The sequence below is a fragment of the Periplaneta americana genome, chromosome 10 (genome assembly GCF_040183065.1).
Source record: "Periplaneta americana isolate PAMFEO1 chromosome 10, P.americana_PAMFEO1_priV1, whole genome shotgun sequence".
NCBI lineage: Eukaryota > Metazoa > Arthropoda > Insecta > Blattodea > Blattidae > Periplaneta > Periplaneta americana.
In genome coordinates, this window is record NC_091126.1 from 99,076,253 (window position 1) to 99,096,056 (window position 19,804).

General features: G+C 34.5%; 1 long non-coding RNA gene across 1 annotated transcript; it reads right to left on the reverse strand.

Annotated features, from left to right (window-relative positions):
- Positions 1-11,539: 11,539 nt before the first annotated feature.
- Positions 11,540-17,513, reverse strand: LOC138707930 (uncharacterized). The gene is made up of 4 exons (XR_011334460.1): positions 16,977-17,513; positions 15,859-16,015; positions 14,690-15,752; positions 11,540-14,450 (listed from the first exon to the last, which is right to left on the reverse strand). It is a non-coding gene; the product is annotated as an uncharacterized lncRNA (long non-coding RNA).
- Between the last annotated feature and the right edge of the window lie 2,291 nt (positions 17,514-19,804).

Below are 19,804 nucleotides of genomic sequence, written 5' to 3' on the forward strand. Positions count from 1 at the left end.
CTTTGCTCCCTCTAATGGTGAGTAACTTTGTTTTCTATCATTGCAGAGACCCAAGCGTTTCCGCATGGGAATGACGCGCTGAAATTCAGATCATACTATATACAAGGAATGATGATGATGACAGTAATGATGGCGAAAAGTGAAATATAAATCGTAGTGAAACTTGCCCAAAAAACCACTGACACTTTACTCTCAGAGATTTGAGGTGACTGAGTAATGGTTAGGGGTCAAAAATTCGATTTTTTATTTTGTGTCCCAAAAAGTATAAAACTTGTTCTTTATACATATATATATATATATATATATATATATATATATATATATATATATATATGAGGGAAAACAGCCAAAGTCACAATTCTCTTATGGGTGATGTCATCTTCTAATTCAGTATAATATACTACACTTACAACTTACAAATGGCTTTTAAGGAACCCGGAGGTTCATTACCGCCCACACATATGCTCGCCATCGGTCCCTATCCTGTGCAAGATTAATCCAGTCTCTATCATCATATCCCACCTCCCTCAAATCCATTTTAATATTATCCTCCCATCTACGTTTCGGCCTCCCAAAGGTCTTTTTCCCTCCGGCCTCCCAACTAACACTCTATATGCATTTCTGGATTCACCCATACGTGCTACATGACCTGCCCATCTCATACGTCTGGATTTAATGTTACTAATTATGACAGGTGAAGAATACAATGCGTGAAGTTCTGCGTTGTGTAACTTTTCTCCATTCTCCTGTAACTTCATCACTCTTAGCTTCAAATATTTTCCTAAGAATCTTATTCTGAAACATCCTTAATTTCTGTTCCTCTCTCAAAGTGAGATTCCAAGTTTCACACCCATACAGAACAACCGGTAATATAACTGTTTTATAAATTCTAACTTTCAGATTTTTTGACAGCAGATTAGATGACAAAAACTTCCCAACCGAATAATAACACGCATTTCCCATATTTATTTTGCGTTTAATTTCCTCCCGAGTGTCATTTATATCTGTTACTGTTGCTCCAAGATATTTTAAATTTTTCACCTCTTCAAAGGATGAATATCCAATTTTTATATTTCCATTTCATACAATATTCTGCTCACGAGACATAATCATATACTTCGACTTTTCGGTGTTTACTTCCAAACCTATTTCCTTACTTGCTTCAAGTAAAATTTCCGTGTTTTCCCTAATCTTTTGTGGATTTTCTCCTAACATATTCACGTCATCCGCGTAGACAAGAACCTGATGTAACCCGTTAAATTCCAATAATATTCTATATATACAGTAATATTATTAATGCAAAATTTATTGTTGTTGCTAATGAAAAATTCGGAAAGAATGACTGTATCCGTGGTGATAACTTTGCTTTACCAGTGTTGATAAAAACCACTAAAGTGTGCAGTAATATATTGAATTAGATGATGGCCAGGACCATCCTTATGAGAATTGTGAATTTCATTGTTTTTTCCCTGTACTCTTCATATATATATATATATATATATATATATATATATATATATACAAATTATATTATGGGGTGTTCCTGCAGATTAGACTTTTAAAAGACCTCCTTAAATTTCGTGGCCCATTCATACATCCTTCTTATTTTTAAATACAGTATTCCGTAAATTCATATTTTTCAAACTTAAGTGTATTTTTCTCTGAAACTACTGGATCGATTTACATGAACTTTTTAGTGTTTTCTGCAGCCTGTGTTCTACAAAGTAGACCTACGGGTTTATGAATATCACTCACATAACAAGAGGAAACATATATATATCGTCGTTGTTCCTGCAATAACTCCTATGTGCAAAATATAAAATTTTTCAGTAGGAAGAAAAAACACATTTAGTCATCCTATTGCAGTCGTACATAGGAGACTGTGAATTCTTACATTTTCGAAACAAAGCAATATAATTACATATAGGAGATTTTATTATTTGCTGTATCACTATTTAAGTTATTTAATAGAGCAAAAATCTGAAAATCGATAAATATGTCACATAGGAGTTATTGCAGGAACAACGACGATAATGCACTGAAACAAAATGGCAAAAATTGTTACTCAAAGTTCAATATATTTTTCTGCTTCACTAAGAGTGAAGTATTTAACTAAATTTTACTTTAGAATTTACAATATACATTACTCGATAACCTAGAAGAATACAAGGCATATGAGTGAAGATTGTAGCCAGTAATGTGCACTGATGAGTGGGGTGCATTTAACAAAGTGGGAAAATAGATTATCAGTTAGGACTTTTTTTTTTGCACTTGGATAAGAAACTAATTAGTTGTATTTTATACCACTAAATTCAGAATGATTTATTATACATCCCTGGAAATTGATAATCCATGTGAACACTAAATGCCTGGGAATACTGAACTAAACTTTTGTACTGAAATTGTTTAATCGCACAGGCATGACTACGCACTCTCCTTAAAAGAAATCCGCTTAGATTCACCGGAATTTGGACTATGTAAAACTGACGGTCTGGCCTTTCGGTTAAAAGGTAGAGAAACTTCACATGGCTGGCAATAACCTCGTCTCACTGATATGGTCAGAGAATGACTTGTTTCCGCTAAGGAGAGCAGTACAACTCGAAAGGATCCCTGGCGTTATTTCTTGCACTCACTTGTGAATGTTAAACCGTACAATTGTCCTATTATTATTATTATTATTATTATTATTATTATTATTATTATTATTATTATTATTATGATCCCAGGTGGTGACAGGATTTTTTCTCGTTGCCAAACTTTCAGAACGGCCCCGAGGTTCACTCAGCCTTCTATAAAATTGAGTACCGGGTCTTTCCCGGGGGTAAAAGGCGGTCAGAGCGTGGTGCCGACCACACCACCTCATTCTAGTGCCGAGGTCATGGAAAGCATGGGGCTCTACCTCCATGCCCCCCAAGTGCCTTCATGGCATGTTACGGGGATACCTTTTTTTAATTATTATTATTATTATTATTATTATTATTATTATTATTATTATTATTATTATTAACATGTATCCCCTTTCCGTATAAGTGAATTCAAGTCTTTACAGATAAACAACTTATGAATATGATGATGGTTCTTGTTATTTTACTGCTCCCATCAGTGCCTCTTCATGAAGTGATGTGAAAAGTGAATGTCAGGTGATCAGAATTACACGATTTCTCATGAGTCTGCGAGTGAAGGGGCAGCAAGGAAGGGGAGTGAGGCCATGAACACATGCAATAGGCAGGGAAGACGTCTGTAACAATAGCCCCTCCAAAGAAAATTAAATGTAAAAGGAAGGAATGAAAGAGAACGGAAGAATATGAGGAGAAGAGGAAGCAGAAAGAGGGTGAGAAAAAAGTGCACGGAATGGATTGTTAGTCTGACAGACGGTCGGGTCGCACTCGGGTCATGGAACTTTGAAGGCTATCACTGGAATCCCAATGCGGTCGAAACCACTATTCAGTACCCAGTACACTGCTGTTCGTACACAGCACATGTACCTGTACGTAGCAGTAATGCAATCTTCCCAAACATCAACTCTGCCTATTAACACCTGTGCATTATTATGTCTGCATTTAAAATGTAGAAGGTTCACGGTATCAAATCTGGTTTACAATGATGGATTTTTTTAGACCGGTAAAATTTTTAGTGTGGGTTCCTTCTGGAGGAACGTAAAGCTGAGAGGAAAGTGTCGTACGTTTACTACACGTAAAAGAATCCTGTGCCGATAGAGGCCTCCATGCAAAATTCGTCGGCCATTTTTTGTCCATGTTGAACTTAGACGTTATAAAGAATAATCCGTAAGTAATGTCATTAATTTCATTAGCTTAGTCTTTGGAAGATTTCAAACAAAAAAGTTTAATGCAATTTCGCTTGTTTTTGCTTCCTTTTCGAGATAAAAATGTTTTATATCGTCGTTGTTCCTGCAGTAACTCCTATGTGCAAAATATAACATTTTTCAGTAGGAAGAGAAAACACACTTATTCATCCTATGGCATACATAGAAGACTGTGAATTCTTATATTTTCGAAACAAAGAAATATAATTACATAAAGGAGATTTTATTATTTGCTGTATCACTATTTAAGTTATTTAATAGAGCAGAAATCTGAAAATCGATAAATGCCACATAGGAGTTATTGCAGGAACAACGACGATATGAAACATCTCATAGTGTATTTTGGGAAACCCATTGATTGAAGTCCCAATATGCTCAGTTAATTTAATAGAGCAGCGTATTATAAGAAATGATTGAAAGAATTTTAGTTTGATCCTTTAAATGAAATGTGCAGAAATTTCATCCGAACAAATGTAACACCGTAAAATTCCTTTGCAGAACGATAAATTACATTTGTTTATATCAAAATTCTGTACATTTAAAGCACAAAACTAAAATTCTTTCAATCATTTACTATCATAATACACTGCTCTCTTAAAATAACTGAGCACAGTGGGAATTAAATCAATGGTTTTCCCAAAACGCGTTTTGAAATGTTTCATATAAAACAAATTTTATCTAGAAAAGGAAGCAAAAACGAGCAAAGTTTTATTAAACTTTTTTGTTTGAAATACTCAAACAATAACTCCCTGAAATTAATGACTTTACCGTTCAACCTGTAGGGTAAAGTTGCCTAATGCCGTGATAACCCTAATCCCGTGATACCTTTTTAAAACTGAATATCAGTCAAAGCTTTGGCGTTCGATCATAGCGCCAGAATCTTTCTCGAAAGAGTACATATTTCACCTACTTTAGAAACATCGGTGAGCTTCCAAGAAAGATACCCAATCCCATGATATTCAGTGAAAAAAACGTGTAACGGAATTATGGGTATCACGGCATTATGCAACTTTACTCTATAAACTCAGCACTTTGCTCTGTTAAATAAGATACAGTAGAACCTCTCTTATCCGTTGTAATGAAGGCGTGGAGAGGAAGGTTTATCGATAAAGACGGATAGTCCGTTATGCTTTTTCTTTCCTTATTTCTATGTTCTTTTGAAGAAGTATGTTGCTATTTTCTTAACTTTACTACCAGCAATTATTATCTGATCTCCATTTAAATTATCCGAAATGAAACAATGTTATGGAATGAAGACTCATTTTCTTGCTCAAGAAACCTCATGAGGGTCTCAGCTGATTAAAATGCAATTTGTAGTGGAACACGCCATGCTGGCACCACCCCTTCTTCCCCTTCACTATCGTCACTGTCACTCACACTTATACCCTGACAGGCAGGTTCAGCAAATAATGCCATCAGTTTTATTTCATGCCCGGAAAGTGCCAAAACTGTATCCAGCCATTGATTAATGTTTTCTTTTTCCACATCGAAGAATTGGTCATTTTCCTCCACCAGCTTTTTAATGTTTTCCACTAATATAACCACTCTCGTCATTCTCTTTAAACTCTTGAAATTTGACTTTCCATTACGTTCTTTATTAAGAAGATAGCTTTCTTTAGGCTAATTTTCTTCCGAACATGAGGCACTGGAACGTTTAACATGCTAAAGGAAGGGATAGTTGTACAAAGTTTGATTTTGAACTCCCGCGCAATGTTAATTCCGCCTTTAATTTTACGTAGTAGCTGCGCACTTCTCTTGCTAGACTATATTTAAGTATGCAGACAGAAATGTGGCTGGGTTTTCGTGAATAATTATGGTGAAAAAAAGAGACCGTCGTATAATGCGATAATTGGTTAATTGAGGGCCGGATAATCGAGGATCTACCACAGTCTAGTATATATAGTCACGAAGCTGAATACGTAAGGAATATGCATTCCTAGATAGTTGCTAAACACTAGGATCGCTACTATCGGCTCATCACAGACAATGCGAAATAGTACCGGCACAGTCTATTGTTCCTAGTACTCTCATCAACTCAAGCTAGACTCTGGTTCTACTGCACTAAAAACGAACCTTTCCCCACCATAAAATGTTCAAGTCATTTCAGTATACGCTAGTACAAAGGAATCATCATAAGTGGTCAAGTATAGTTGCTTGCATAGTAATAGAATCGACGTTCTCATGTTCACAGATGGTCTTCGTCTTAATGGAATCTACGTTCTCATGTTCACAGATAGTCTCCATCTTAATAGAATCGACGTTCTCATAATCATAGATGCCCTATATCTTAGTAGAATCGACGTTCTCATGTTCACAGATGACCGAAGACTACGCATCCTGCGACGATGAAATTCCTTGCGTAAACGACAGTACGTTGCTGAGTGGCGGCTTTGCCAGTCATGCTCAGAGGAAATAAATACTCTAATCAGCAAAAATTAAAACTGTCACATAGTTCAGGCCCCCACAGGAAATGTGGGAAAATATGCCAGGCCCTCCTCGTCAATATTGTACTGTACGTCTCTTATGTTACTTGATATTTAACGATGCTATATCAACTACGAAGTTATTTAGCGTCGATGGATTGGTGATATCGAGATGGTATTTGGAGGGATTCGCCATAGATTACCTGAAATTCTCCTTGATGTTGGGGAAAACCTCGGAAAATACTCAATCAGGTAATTAGCCCAAGCGGGAATCGAAACCACGCCCGAGCGTAACTCCGTATCAGCAGACAAGTGCCTCAGCCGACTGAGCTACGCTGGTGGCCTTGTACTATATGTTGAAAATCTACAATTTAAATATAGTAGGCCTACTAAGACAACAAGCTGAGGAATTGCTACTACAATGTCTGAAAACCGTGACTATTGCTGAAATTGAAGTATTACTCGGACAATAGAAATAGAAAGCCCTAAAACTTTTTTAAAATCAGCCAGTAAAATAATAACAATCATAAAGATTTAATTTTAAAAATAAATGCAGACATACTTCAGTGAAAATATTAAAAATATATTTAAGAAAAAGTAACACACCCATATAACTAAGCCAGTGTAGTGTAGCCTAATTATTTTTCGTACAGTAGAATTCTAACTGAAACATTACATATATAGAAGCTTTTAGAAGTAGGTTACTTTAGTCAGAACATAAATCTAATGCTTTGAGATTTTGAAGCAGAGGGCGTCTTGAACTGTCTCGCTTCAGCAAATAGAAATTATCTATGACCTCCACTAAAGTTTACTTTTGAAGCTAATTCAAACTCAGTGGATAGCATTGTTAGATTATTGAGTTTCTCTTTACCTAATCGCGTTCGCAAGTGCTTCTTGATAAACCCTAGTTTACTGAACCCAAGTTCACCCACCAGATGCTACACTGACAGGGAGTGACGAAAAGTCTCAATTTTTTTTAAACGTAATTACCATATCAACTATACATGATTAAAAAGGATTAATCTTTCAAAAATTTTGTGAATATAATGCCTCTCCCTAAGAAATTATAACAATTGGGCTGGGTCCCCCCAATCGAGTGGTGTCCTCCCTAGGGGGGAACTGCATCTTTTTTTATCTGATCACATATTAATTTATTACAGACTTTCTTAAATGAGCTAAACGCCGGAGGCAAAGGCCAAAAAAGGCTTGCGCTCCTGTACCATGACCTGATTTGCAAAGGACTGACAAAGATTTAACATATTGATTTTAAGTATTTCGACAAAATTTATGTTTCTTTTACTAGAAATTCCCCTTTTAGAACTCCAATTGCTCTCAACTAACTGGCCCAGAATAAAAGCCTAGCGAATGGGCTTGTAACAGTCTCGACACATATGTTCCTTTCCCCTGTTTTGCTATTCGTACTGTGTAGTTTCAAATCTAAATGGGTTTGTATATACAATGTAAAAACCACAAAAAAATCTCGCTCCACAGTTTTATGAAACCTTGCACAACTTGATTGAAGTTCAATAATACTTTTTTCACCATCTTTGAATTTGACTAACAACTCTAGGTACTCAGTTCCCAAGAAAACCTCTTCCAGTTATGTGATGGGTTCACTGAGATTAAAGTCAGAGATCCTGACATAGTTAACTGCGTGGAATTTTAAGATAACCACTTAAATAAAACAAATTAAAAAATAACAAAGTTTCCAAAAGTTTATTGGGCCTGAAATTTAATCGAAATAGGAGTATATTGCCTCCAGCCGTAGCAAACTATAAATTTGGACGTGTAGACCAGAGTGTGACATTTTTTACTCGCGAGTCAACCTCTTAATACACAAGCGGGTGGAGGGGTAAGACACGATCTCCCTTCCCTTAGCCATCACTTATTCATTCCAACTTAACCAGTTGGGTATGTTCACTGTCAGTCTTTGCGCACTGAAAACTTGCAATAGTGAAGGTGTTCCCCGCCTTCTCCTCTTACATATCTCCTCCTCTAACGTCTCATTTTCTGTGTTTTGTGGGCTGCATTTTATAACGTAACCTTTGTCGGCCACTGGTTTAGACTGATTCACTTTCTTTCGTTCTATAAATGAACCATAACTACGAAACCTATGAAATTAGGACAATTATATGGTGTTCGGGTAAAGGGGGTTGTCATTTTTTGTGCAAATGGAATTTTGTTCCTCAGGCGAATGCACAAGTTAAATTCTGCAAGTAGGTGTGCAAAAAAAAAAAAACAAAAGAATAGTAGCATTTGCTGTGTTTTATTTGTATGGAAAATTATTTGTAATAAGGATCTGATGTTTAATTTTCATTTAGGCCTAACCCAAAACTAATTTTTATGACTTAACTCCCTTTACCCAAACACCATCGAATTCTTTTGTGGAATTGCGTATCAAAATTAAGCCTAAACTTTAAATGGAAAGACAAAATTAGAGTACATTAAAACTTTTCTTAGCCTAACATATTCCACTGAAAATTGGGTTTAAATTACTAAAAGACACGGCGTATCTCAAGCAGTAGAGTGTTTCCTGCTGATCAGAGATGTGCTCAGGCCTGGAATTGATTCCAGTTTGGACTGATTACATTGTTGGATTTTTCCGATGTTTTACCATCTGTAAAGCGAATGTCAGATAATCTACGACGAATCCTCGGCCTCACCTCGCCAAACATTTTGTTGGATCATTAATTCCACGATTCTATATAGGGCGTCGTTAAATAACAGACTTAAGAAACGATAAACGAAATAAAAATTGAAAATTTCAAACGAAATGTGTTGAAAATAGTGTGTAGGATTTGAAGTTACCTAGATATAGAATGTAGTGCCAAATTCTTGAGATTTCCCTATTGATAAAGCTTATATCTAGTTCGGAAACTGTGGATATTTCTACATGTATGACACAGTGAAAAACTTCAAATCCATCGCGCCACGACTTGAGAACTGCCCAGGGAAACGTTAAGGTTAATAATTATAACTGTCAAGATAATAACGGACTGTAATATATATGAGTAATAAGAGGAAAGTTTTATATAACATTCTTATTGAATTTGGCATTCCCAAGAAACTGGTTCGATGAATTAAAATGTGTCTCACAGAAAATTACAGCAGAGTCCGTATAGGCCAGCTTCTGTCTGATGCTTTTCCAATTCACTGCGGACTAAAGCAAGGAGATGCACTATCATCTTTATTTTTTAACTTCGCTATAGAATATGCCATTAGGAAAGTTCAGGATAACACAGAGGGTTTGGAATTGAACGGGTTACTTCAGCTTCTTGTCTATGCGCATGACGTGAATACCTTAGGAGAAAAATAAAAAACGATTGGGGAAAACACGGAAATTTTACTTGAAGCAAGTAAAGCGATAGGTTTGGAAGTAAACCCCAAAAAGACGAAGTATATCATTATGTCTCGTGACCAGAATATTGTACGAATTGGAAATATAAAAATTGGAGATTTATCCTTCGAAATAGTGGAAAAATTCAAATATATTGGAGCAACAGTAACAAATATAAATGACACTCGGGAGGAAATTAAACGCAGAATAAATATGGGAAATGCGTGTTATTATTTGGTTGAGAAGCTTTTGTCATTTAGTCTGCTGTCAAAAAATCTGAAAGTCAGAATTTATAAAACGGTTATTTTTAATGGGTTATTTTACGACGCTGTATCAACATCTAGGTTATTTAGCGTCTGAATGATATGAAGGTGATAATGCCGGTGAAATGAGTCCGGGGTCCAGCACCGAAAGTTACCCAGCATTTGCTCGTATTGGGTTGAGGGAAAACCCCGGAAAAGACCTCAACCAGGTAACTTGCCCCGACCGGGATTCGAACCCGGGCCACCTGGTTTCCCAGCCAGACGCGCTGACCGTTACTCCACAGGTGTGGACTAAAACGGTTATATTACCTGTTGTTCTGTAAGGCTATGAAACCCGGACTCTGACTTTGAGAGAGGAACAGAGAGTAAGGGTGTTTGAGAATAAGGTTCTTAGGAATATATTTGGGGCTAAGACGGATGAAGTTACAGTAGAATGGAGAAAGTTACACAACGCAGAACTGCACGCATTGTATTCTCCACCTGACATAATTAGGACATTAAATCTAGACGTTTGAGTTGGGCTGGGCATGTAGCAAGTATGGGCGAATCCAGAAATGCATTTAGAGTGTTAGTTGGGAGGTCGGAGGGAAAAAGACCTTTGGGAGGCCGAAACGTAGATGGGAGGATAATATTAAAATGGATTAAAGGGAGGTGGGTTAAGATGGTAGAGACTGGGTTAATCTTGCACATGATAGGGACCGATGGCGGGCTTATGTGTGGGCGGCAATGAACCTGAGGATTTCTTGAAAGCCATTTGTAAGTAATGTATGAGAAATAAGTATATTGTTACATTTATAAACATAGCAAGAGTACCAAGGGCTTGGTATACTTGAAGGTCAGAGATCAGCATAGAAATTGCTTAACAATATGAAGGGTCAGGGATATGCCAGGGCTGGACCCAAGTATAGTGAGGATCACGTAAGTTCAGTTCCCAAACAGCAAATATTTCCGCCTTGTCAGTGTTGCCAACTGTTACCAAATATCACCACATGTAGTAAAATCACGATCCTATGTACTGAATGACTTCTTTACTCACCGTACTTTACCTTAATGTTGGAAGGTTATTCTAAATAGTTTCAATAATAATGAGAAATGTATTGCTATGTTCTATTCTTTTATTCCTTTACATTATTATTAGTATTAGCATTAATAGGTTACTAGACGTAAATATACAACAAAGTATACTATATAATATTCAAGAATCAAATCTGTTCCAAGACCAATTAAATTATTGTCACTTCACTTCAAAGATTCCAGCGTACATATACTGTACTTCCTAAAGGTAGATAAATTAATAACCAATTGACTTTTGGTTGGAATTCGAATGAACTTCTGATTATCTTTTGAAATTAGTAAGGAAATGGATAATACAACTAGGCTAAAACTGAAATAATAATAAATCAACTTACAAAAATAACTTTGGTCCTTAAAAGCCATAAGTAATTTCACTTCTAGATACCTTTTTAAAGATTTCATTTGTTTGTAAATTGCTTAATAATGCTACACTTACACTTATTATTTCTGCAACTCCACGTCTGTCATTGAAAAAATGTATGATACATAACTGTGAAGTCTCTTTTTGGCTCTTGTGTTCTAAATTTAAATACGAAAAAACAAATGATTCAAGAAATGTGAGCTGGTGAAAATTAAATACTCAATTAATAAAATAATTACTACCAAAAGAATATTTTATTAATTCTATACAAAAGATGGATTACACAGAACAGATGGCCAGAAATCATAGATTTATACACAACATACAGCATGAAACGGTCATCAAAAAATGCTTTTTGTACACAATAACATCTTTAAAACGAAGTGAAATAGCCAATAAGTTCAATAAATATTATGCTAATAAGTAATAACTATAATTAATAATTATCTACAAGCTGTAAAAGGGAATAAAATAGTATATTGTTGAAATTAGGGGGTTATGGTTTATTACGTGTATTTATAATTTTAATTACTTTTTCTACATTTAATTATATTTTAATTTCTATTAGATTAGTTGGTGGTGTGGTTGTTAGTTTTATCTGTGTACGTCAGACTATTAAGGAAAAACTGAAAGAAATATTAAATCTACTATCTACTTTATATAACAATATTTAATCAAGAACTGAATATTACTATTAATTTAATAACATAAGACCCAAAACATCTCCAAGTCCAGACAATACACATGCTGATTTTCTTAAACATGTTGGCAAACAAGCAAACTCACTACTTTTATCTTGTAATCTCATCTAAAATACAATATCTGTCTGGAGAAAATCTATCATAACATCAATTTTGAAAAGCAATTATTCAACTAATATCTTTTCGAGTTATCGACAGATACCACTTACTAGTATGATAGCCAAAATTATGGAAGAGATGATTTCATAGATTGAATTGGTTCCTGGAATCTAGTAACTAACTTTCATTTTATTGGGTTGACTTTAGAGAATTGCATTCAACAAATGGACAGATTTTAAATTTTAGTCAAGATATTAAAGATATTTTAAACAGAAAACAAAACAACTTAACAATTTTAATTTATTTTCAAGGATCATATGGCTCTGCAGATATAAATCACTTAAGAAATTACAAACTTAGGGTGTCCATGATAAAGTGTTACACTGGGTCAGTGACTTGATTATTTGATTCATTGTCACAAATATGTAAATAGAGACAGATTCATCTGGGCTTCCCACATTGTTGTTTTCAGGAATACATTTTCCAATATTAATGTCGATGGTCTAACTAAAGAAATAGATCTTATGATAATCTCATCATTTGCAGATAATATGGTTGTCTAGAACAAAAAATCACAGTTCACAAATATTAATAAACTGAGCCAAAATCCCAACAGACTTTTTGACTCTACTTGGAGAACTCAAACTTGCTCAATTAAGGGAAACTTTACTAATAAAACACAATCCCAAGTTATTTCAAAATGAATAGTATATAAGTTAACTTTAACAGATGATGTTAAGAAATGTGATACTTCTCCAGACATTTTAAAAATCATTAGAAACGATAAATGATCTGGTCAGTGAGTGACTACATACAGTATTTTTTATAGATGGATCCTGTTTACCAAGCCATAGATGTAGTGGTGTTGTAGTACAATACCAGTATATTCCCTTTTACAGGAAATTATATTCAAACACTTGTTTGCCCCATTTTAACCGTGACAACGCTTTTTAGTTTTTTAAACATTCTGGTTATTGTATTGTGTTTGTGTTTAGTGAAAGATTTTAGATAAGGGCGCAAATAGCCATAGTAGCTGACGCGCCCTTTTTTAAACGCCACTAACTAACTAACTAACTTCAAACACTGACTAATTTTGATAGTGAAAATTTAGATACACTTTTAAGCTTACAAAATCTCCAGTATCGACTTCATAAATCTGAGAAGGCTGTCATAATATCAGATTCAAAATCAGATGTTCTTGCTGCAGTAATGGACGTAACAGCATGAAATCTCAATATTTTAAAGTGTTTTAATATTTTAAGCAAAATGGTCGAATTACATCGACGACTGGTACTTCCGTGGATCCATGAACTTTATGGAGTGGGAGGTAATGAGGTAGCTGAAAGGTAGCAAAATTACTGTATGGTTATCTATACCTGCATCTTACCACACTGTTAAAAGAATAACAAGATCAGAACATGACAATGTGGTAACAAAAATCGGAATGATTCTAAAGCAAATGAAAAAATTGCAATAGGCCATCCGGCATCCGCTCCACGATGGAGGAAAATCCTCAGAAGAAACCAACTAATCAGACCAAATGGGGGATCCAAACTACCCTCGAGTGCAGCTCTGAATTTGCAGGCCAACGAGTCTACCGACTAAGCTACATTGGTGGCTCCACTAAAAATATGAAGTACATGGCACTCAGATTATTAAATTGACAAACCTAAACAATTATTCATCAGTTAAGCTATAAAATATAATACATAGCAAGCAAGTTAATTCAATTTAAAAGTATAAACAATTCAATCAGTTGAAATATACAGAAATTGATAATAAATATCATGCAAATTACTTCACATTACAAGCATAAACAATTCATCACTTGTGGTATACAGCCTACTATTTAATTTACAGCACATACAATTCATCAGTTAAGCTATAGACCTACAGTCTACTATTCAATTTACAGCATATATAATTCATCAATTAAGGGAAACAAAAATATAGTACAATACATAGTAAAAATAATACACCTAATTTAATAACTGAACTTCTATGAAAATCTACAGTGGCAGTACTCATATTATCACAGGCCATGATTGTCTCAAATATTTACAAAGAACTGATATTTCAGAATCTCCCCATGCCATTTCTGAAATCTCAATGAAGATATGGATCATTGTCTTGACTGTTTAAATTTACACAGCTTTCAATCATCTGGTTAAATATTGGAGTGCAAGATAACAAATGACATCAACTGCTGAACACTTGGTATCAATCAACCAACAACTTCATTACATTAAAGGGGTAAAAAATTGAAAGAATTAATTGTATATAGACACAACACATAAGACAAGGCCGCTTCAGAACAGTAATTGGCAAGGCTCTGTTGTTTTAGGATTCTTATGTAGATTCAATTTCACCTGAAAGAAAAAAGTAGCATCTATAAGTAGTAGTAGTAGTAGTAATGATAATAATAATAATAGTAATAATAATAATAACAATAATAATAATAATAATAATAATAATAATAATAATAATAATAATAATAATGACTGTAAAGTATGGAAATTAATATTGCAATGTAATATCAAAAGGTGATTTCATACCATCAACTCTTATCATTTAGTACAACAAATCTATTATATTCAGTTGCAATCACCAGTAGCTGTTCTTTCCTCCATTTTGTTGTTGGCTGATTTTTCACAAGTCTGCTATGATATGCAGCACTATCCATGACAATAACGCATTGCCCTAATGTTCTCAGGTCAACAACTGTGTTTGCACCCACTTCTCAACTACAGGGCTATTCATAGCACTATGGTAGTCCTGACTTTTCTTTCAATTGCATGAAAAAATTAAATCAGCACCTGCAATAAAAATTATACCTGGGCATATAATTACGTCACATGAATTCACAGCATTTAAATAAAGAAAATAAAACATAACATAACATGACATGAGATCCTCTTTGGTGAAAGGCTTTCCCACGTTTTTATTTAGTCACCAATTTTTATATTTTTGTACCCTGATTTAAAAAATTACTCTTGCCAAATTTATGTAAAATATAAATCAATATAACTTACCGAGTATAAATCCACATTTCGTTCCGGCATCTAATCTTCCACCCTCATTTGTTGGTCTATGAATAACACCATTCATGTCACTGGAAACTTCACCTGGTTTATTTCATGAATAAGTGGGTGATCCTACTTAAAAAAACAGAGAGAGAAAAGCAATTCACATTGACACTCTAAGAGACACAAACATTTTAAAGACAGGAAAACCGTTCAAGAATTTTATAACTAACCTCTAGTTATAATATGAAACTATTAATTGCAAAACATGTTGTTCCCACCTGAATTCATTACTAGTAGCCTATATTAATTGCAATTTCATATTCCACATAAGTGTTAATCTATTTGTTAGTAAAAAATTCAATCACTCAATGTCTCACAATACATTGAAATTTACCATTCATAAAAATCCAAGTCTCATCCAAGAATACTACGGGTTTAGGGTTCTCACGCTCCACATTTCTTATATATTCTCTTAAAAACGAATAACATCACTTTCTCATACATGTGTATAAGGATCCCCTTTGCTCCATAGAAAATTCATCTCTTTCAAAATTTTTTTCACCGATGATAAGGATACTCTAAATAAATATGTTTCATAATCATCATTCATATGTTCCAGAACTTTTGCTGCTGTTAGTACTTCCCCTGTAACAGTAAATGAAAATTATGCCATATTTTTATACATAGGCCTATGACTAATATCAGAATTACATTGCATAAATCAACACAATAATTCCTGTAACTTCCCTACCTTTATGTAACTTGTCATAAATAAATCTCGCAATTGCATCTTTCGTAAAATCATCAGCATCAGTCACTGGATGTTTACGTAGTCTATGTTTTCCTGGTGTCACGAGTGGGGTCCCCTTGTGTGAATTTATCACTTTCGTGGCTGTAGTAAAGCCAAGCTGTAATAAACAATAACATAACACTTCTAAAAATTGTTATATCATAAAATTCATGCATGATACCAACATTTACAGCTATATGAATAGAAAATGATCAACATGTTAGGTTGGGTCTACGATAGGTTTAAGTAGGCTAATATTTAGGTAATTTTCCAGAAAAGCTACACCAAAGAAGGCATAATTTTATTTTGTTTAATTGATTTCTGTGATATTTACATAGTGATGAACACGTGGTTTTAGTGCACAGCCACAAATACTTTCAGCACAAAAAATCCTTTGACACTTACCTGTATATTCTAATGCATTGTTGTAGTCCCTCCCTCAAACTTGTTAGTAATTACCAATATAACATGCGAGAGGTCCAGGACGAAGAGAAATGGTTAGTTTCCCAGTAGTGCGTCCTCGTCCTCTCGAGTGTTATATCTTAACAAGTACTTTGGGTGGGGTAGCTTTTCTGAAGAAACACCATATTTAATATTACTTAGACCAGTCATGAATAAATTATTCAGCCAGAGTCAACGTTCCTATGCTTTATAGAGTATGTTATATAGTTATTATATAAAACTGAATTATTTTTAAGCACCATAACAGGCCAACATTCATGTAATATTTGCTGCAATATCAAGTTAATAATTACAATATGACTTGTATTTTCTTCGGCCGATGTGGCATGTCAATTGTGATCTGAACGGTTAATTTAATACCAAAAGAGAAAACTGGAAATTTACTTTCGTGCTGTTTGATTATTTGTTCGTCTAATTTGTAAATGTATTTAAGCTATCACCTACTGCAGTATTACAGTATCTTAAATGTATTTAGTTTGGCAATATGAAAATCACTGACTTGAAAAAGATCTATGCCTAACCTAAAAATTTGTTTTGTTTGACTACAATCATGAAATTATTAGTGCAAACTCCTAAAACTGAATACCACTTTGAAATGTATGCTTAAGAATACTTACTCCTAATAATTTTCCTATTCTGGTTGTAATTGCTGTCTCCGTTAGCATAATTCCTTCTTCATTATCTTCTTTCTTCAACTCATTATACACGTGAACTACAGATTTCTGAAGCGTACTCTGAATGCCACACATTTTCTTCCTTGGAGGAGTCACTGCAACACTATTTCATTTTTTTGACATAGTAATAAAAATCTAAACACGAAAGAAATTCATTAAAATTTGAAATAATATTTCTATCCATTACCCACGTGCATTATCACGCCCAAATATATTATATTTATTCGTACTTATCTGACTATTCTTGAATTATAACCACAACGCAACACATAAAATAACCATTATGTATTAATATTAATACTAATATTAATTAATTATTAATAAGTTCGAATTTCACTATCTTCCAGTAACCGGCTGAGAAATCTAGTACAATTTTAATTTCATGGAACTCCAGTACCGGCAAATATTGTCGATATTTGCCTCAGCTGCCAACATACCAGTTACAAAATCACTACCATTTATAGTATTTGTCAGTATCGAAATTCGAAACGAAGTTGGCAAAAGAAAATTCAACCTTCAAACTAGAAAATCACCATAATCCACTAGCATTTGTAGTAATGGGGGAAAAATGGTTAGGTTTCAACCTTAGGGTATCAAGTTACCTGGTCTTCCCTATACTAGGCTCACATAGGAAGGTAACTTAGGTGATGATGACAAGGTGTTCGGAACTGAAAACTGTAAGGTCATTTCATGTCGGAACAGCAAATTTAGACAAAAGTCAGTGGCACACAATTATCTCATATTTCACTGAAAGTTCGTGTACACACAATTATTGATACGAGTACCTGTAGGAAAACTGAACAATATTTTTTTTTTTTAAATCTTAATAGTTTTCAAAACAGAAAGATGCTCTTCATTTTCTCTTCGGCTACAGCTCTACTGATTTGTTAAAAAATTACTACCTTAAAACTAAAGTAGCTCAATGAAACTGAGAGCATCATTTACTCTCCTACTAAATCAAATTACCACACTAACGTGGCATATTCACTTCATTTTGAAGTTATCGATATTATAAAAATGATGCAATCACGCTTCGATAAGTTTATTACTATATTTACTAGCTAATATGTAATCTTCAATATCTAGTTGCTTCTCAAGCTGGATTATGGGCCATAAGTTAAAAAATAATTGTTTCTGTCTAGTACAAAAGTCCTTAGAAAGCGTTTAACCTCCATTTTGATAATATACTCTTAAAACTGTTAGCCTGTACTCAATTTACATTTCCAGTTCTGGAATCAGAGTAGGTATTATTCAATTATATGCATTTTCTCTTTTAAAAACATTATATTATGCTTCAAGACTGAAAATTGACCATTCCCTCTTTTGCTACGGAAAAAGTTTGTCTCAGCCTAAAATGAACTGTACCTGTAGACACATTTAAATCCAGCTGAAGATGCAAGACGTTGTGTTATAGACAGTACGCCATGTGTTTAATCTGCAAATTACAGACCGATTATTTAGTCCTGACAGCTCGACGACGCGAAAGAGGGGAAATAATAGGAGTAGTGGGGAAAATTCCGGAGTAGAGATAGGAGCGAGCCGTCAGTAAAGAAATGCAGTACAGCTTAACTGTACTGGAAACACAATGCTCTACCGCATGCGTGACATCCGATCGCTCTGAAGGAAAACGACTAACCCAAGCACCCCTTGGCGTAAGTAAATAGACTCGCCTGACCCAGGCGCACATTGCCGGCGACAGTCAGGATTTTATAATCGTACTGTATCTTCCTTGTGTCGCCTATGAAACAACCGTGAAGGTCAAATAGTTTACATAAATGTAATTAATTATTTATGTAAGCTGTCATTATTCTCATCATTTTAATCAATTATTGCTGCGAGTCACCATTTCCTATCATAGCTGCAGATTACGTAACAACACAGATCAATATCTTGATAAGAAAAAGAATGATCTGACGGTCTACAAGCACATGTTCGAAAGAGGAAATCTGAAACATAAAGTCTGCAAACTCTAGAAGTTTTTGAACTGGGTGAAATGAAACAGTGATTCTCTTATGTCTGTAAAAATTGGTGGCATTTATTCAAATTTTCTTGTAACTCTGTTTCAGTTTCTGACACTTCTTACTCAGAAAGAGAGAATTTATATTTGAGACATTTCGGAAAACTGAAACACGTCGTCACCCAAAACAATTCATTTTTCAAATGCTTTCTGTATAACGATTTTGGCACAAGTTGTATTGATTTAATGTAGGATATTTTACGATTGATTAAAAAAACGCATGCTAGTAGAGATGAGGGTTTGAAGTTATTACACACGCAATAAGAAACAGAATGCAGTGTAACTTGTCCATTGCACCAATGATATTCTTGTATTGTGTTTTGAAATATGAACGAATAACTTTTGGAAAACTATACGTATTAGCCTACCCTAAAATATATATATGAATAATGTCATATTCCAGCAAGAGATGCAAGGTACATATAGGTTTGTTGATTATCTCAAAACTATGTTTTCTGAGTTAAGCCATTCTTCCAGCTAACCCCTCAGCTGTTAATGTCACTAAAACCTGTCTTTTTTTTTCGATGTCGCTTAGCTCCTAAACGAGGCATCGGAGAACAGGGGTCGTTTTACGAAAAATGATCCTCATTGCGAGATTTATCGATCCCCAGTGTTTGTTGCACAGGTCCTGAATCACCCTGTATACAACTTTTCACTTGAACCCCTCTAATATTCTGCTTCCATCTGCAGGATCACTCTTTGTGTTGTCAATATCAGATCAATTGAAAAACAAAAGATTCCAGAACGTTATAGA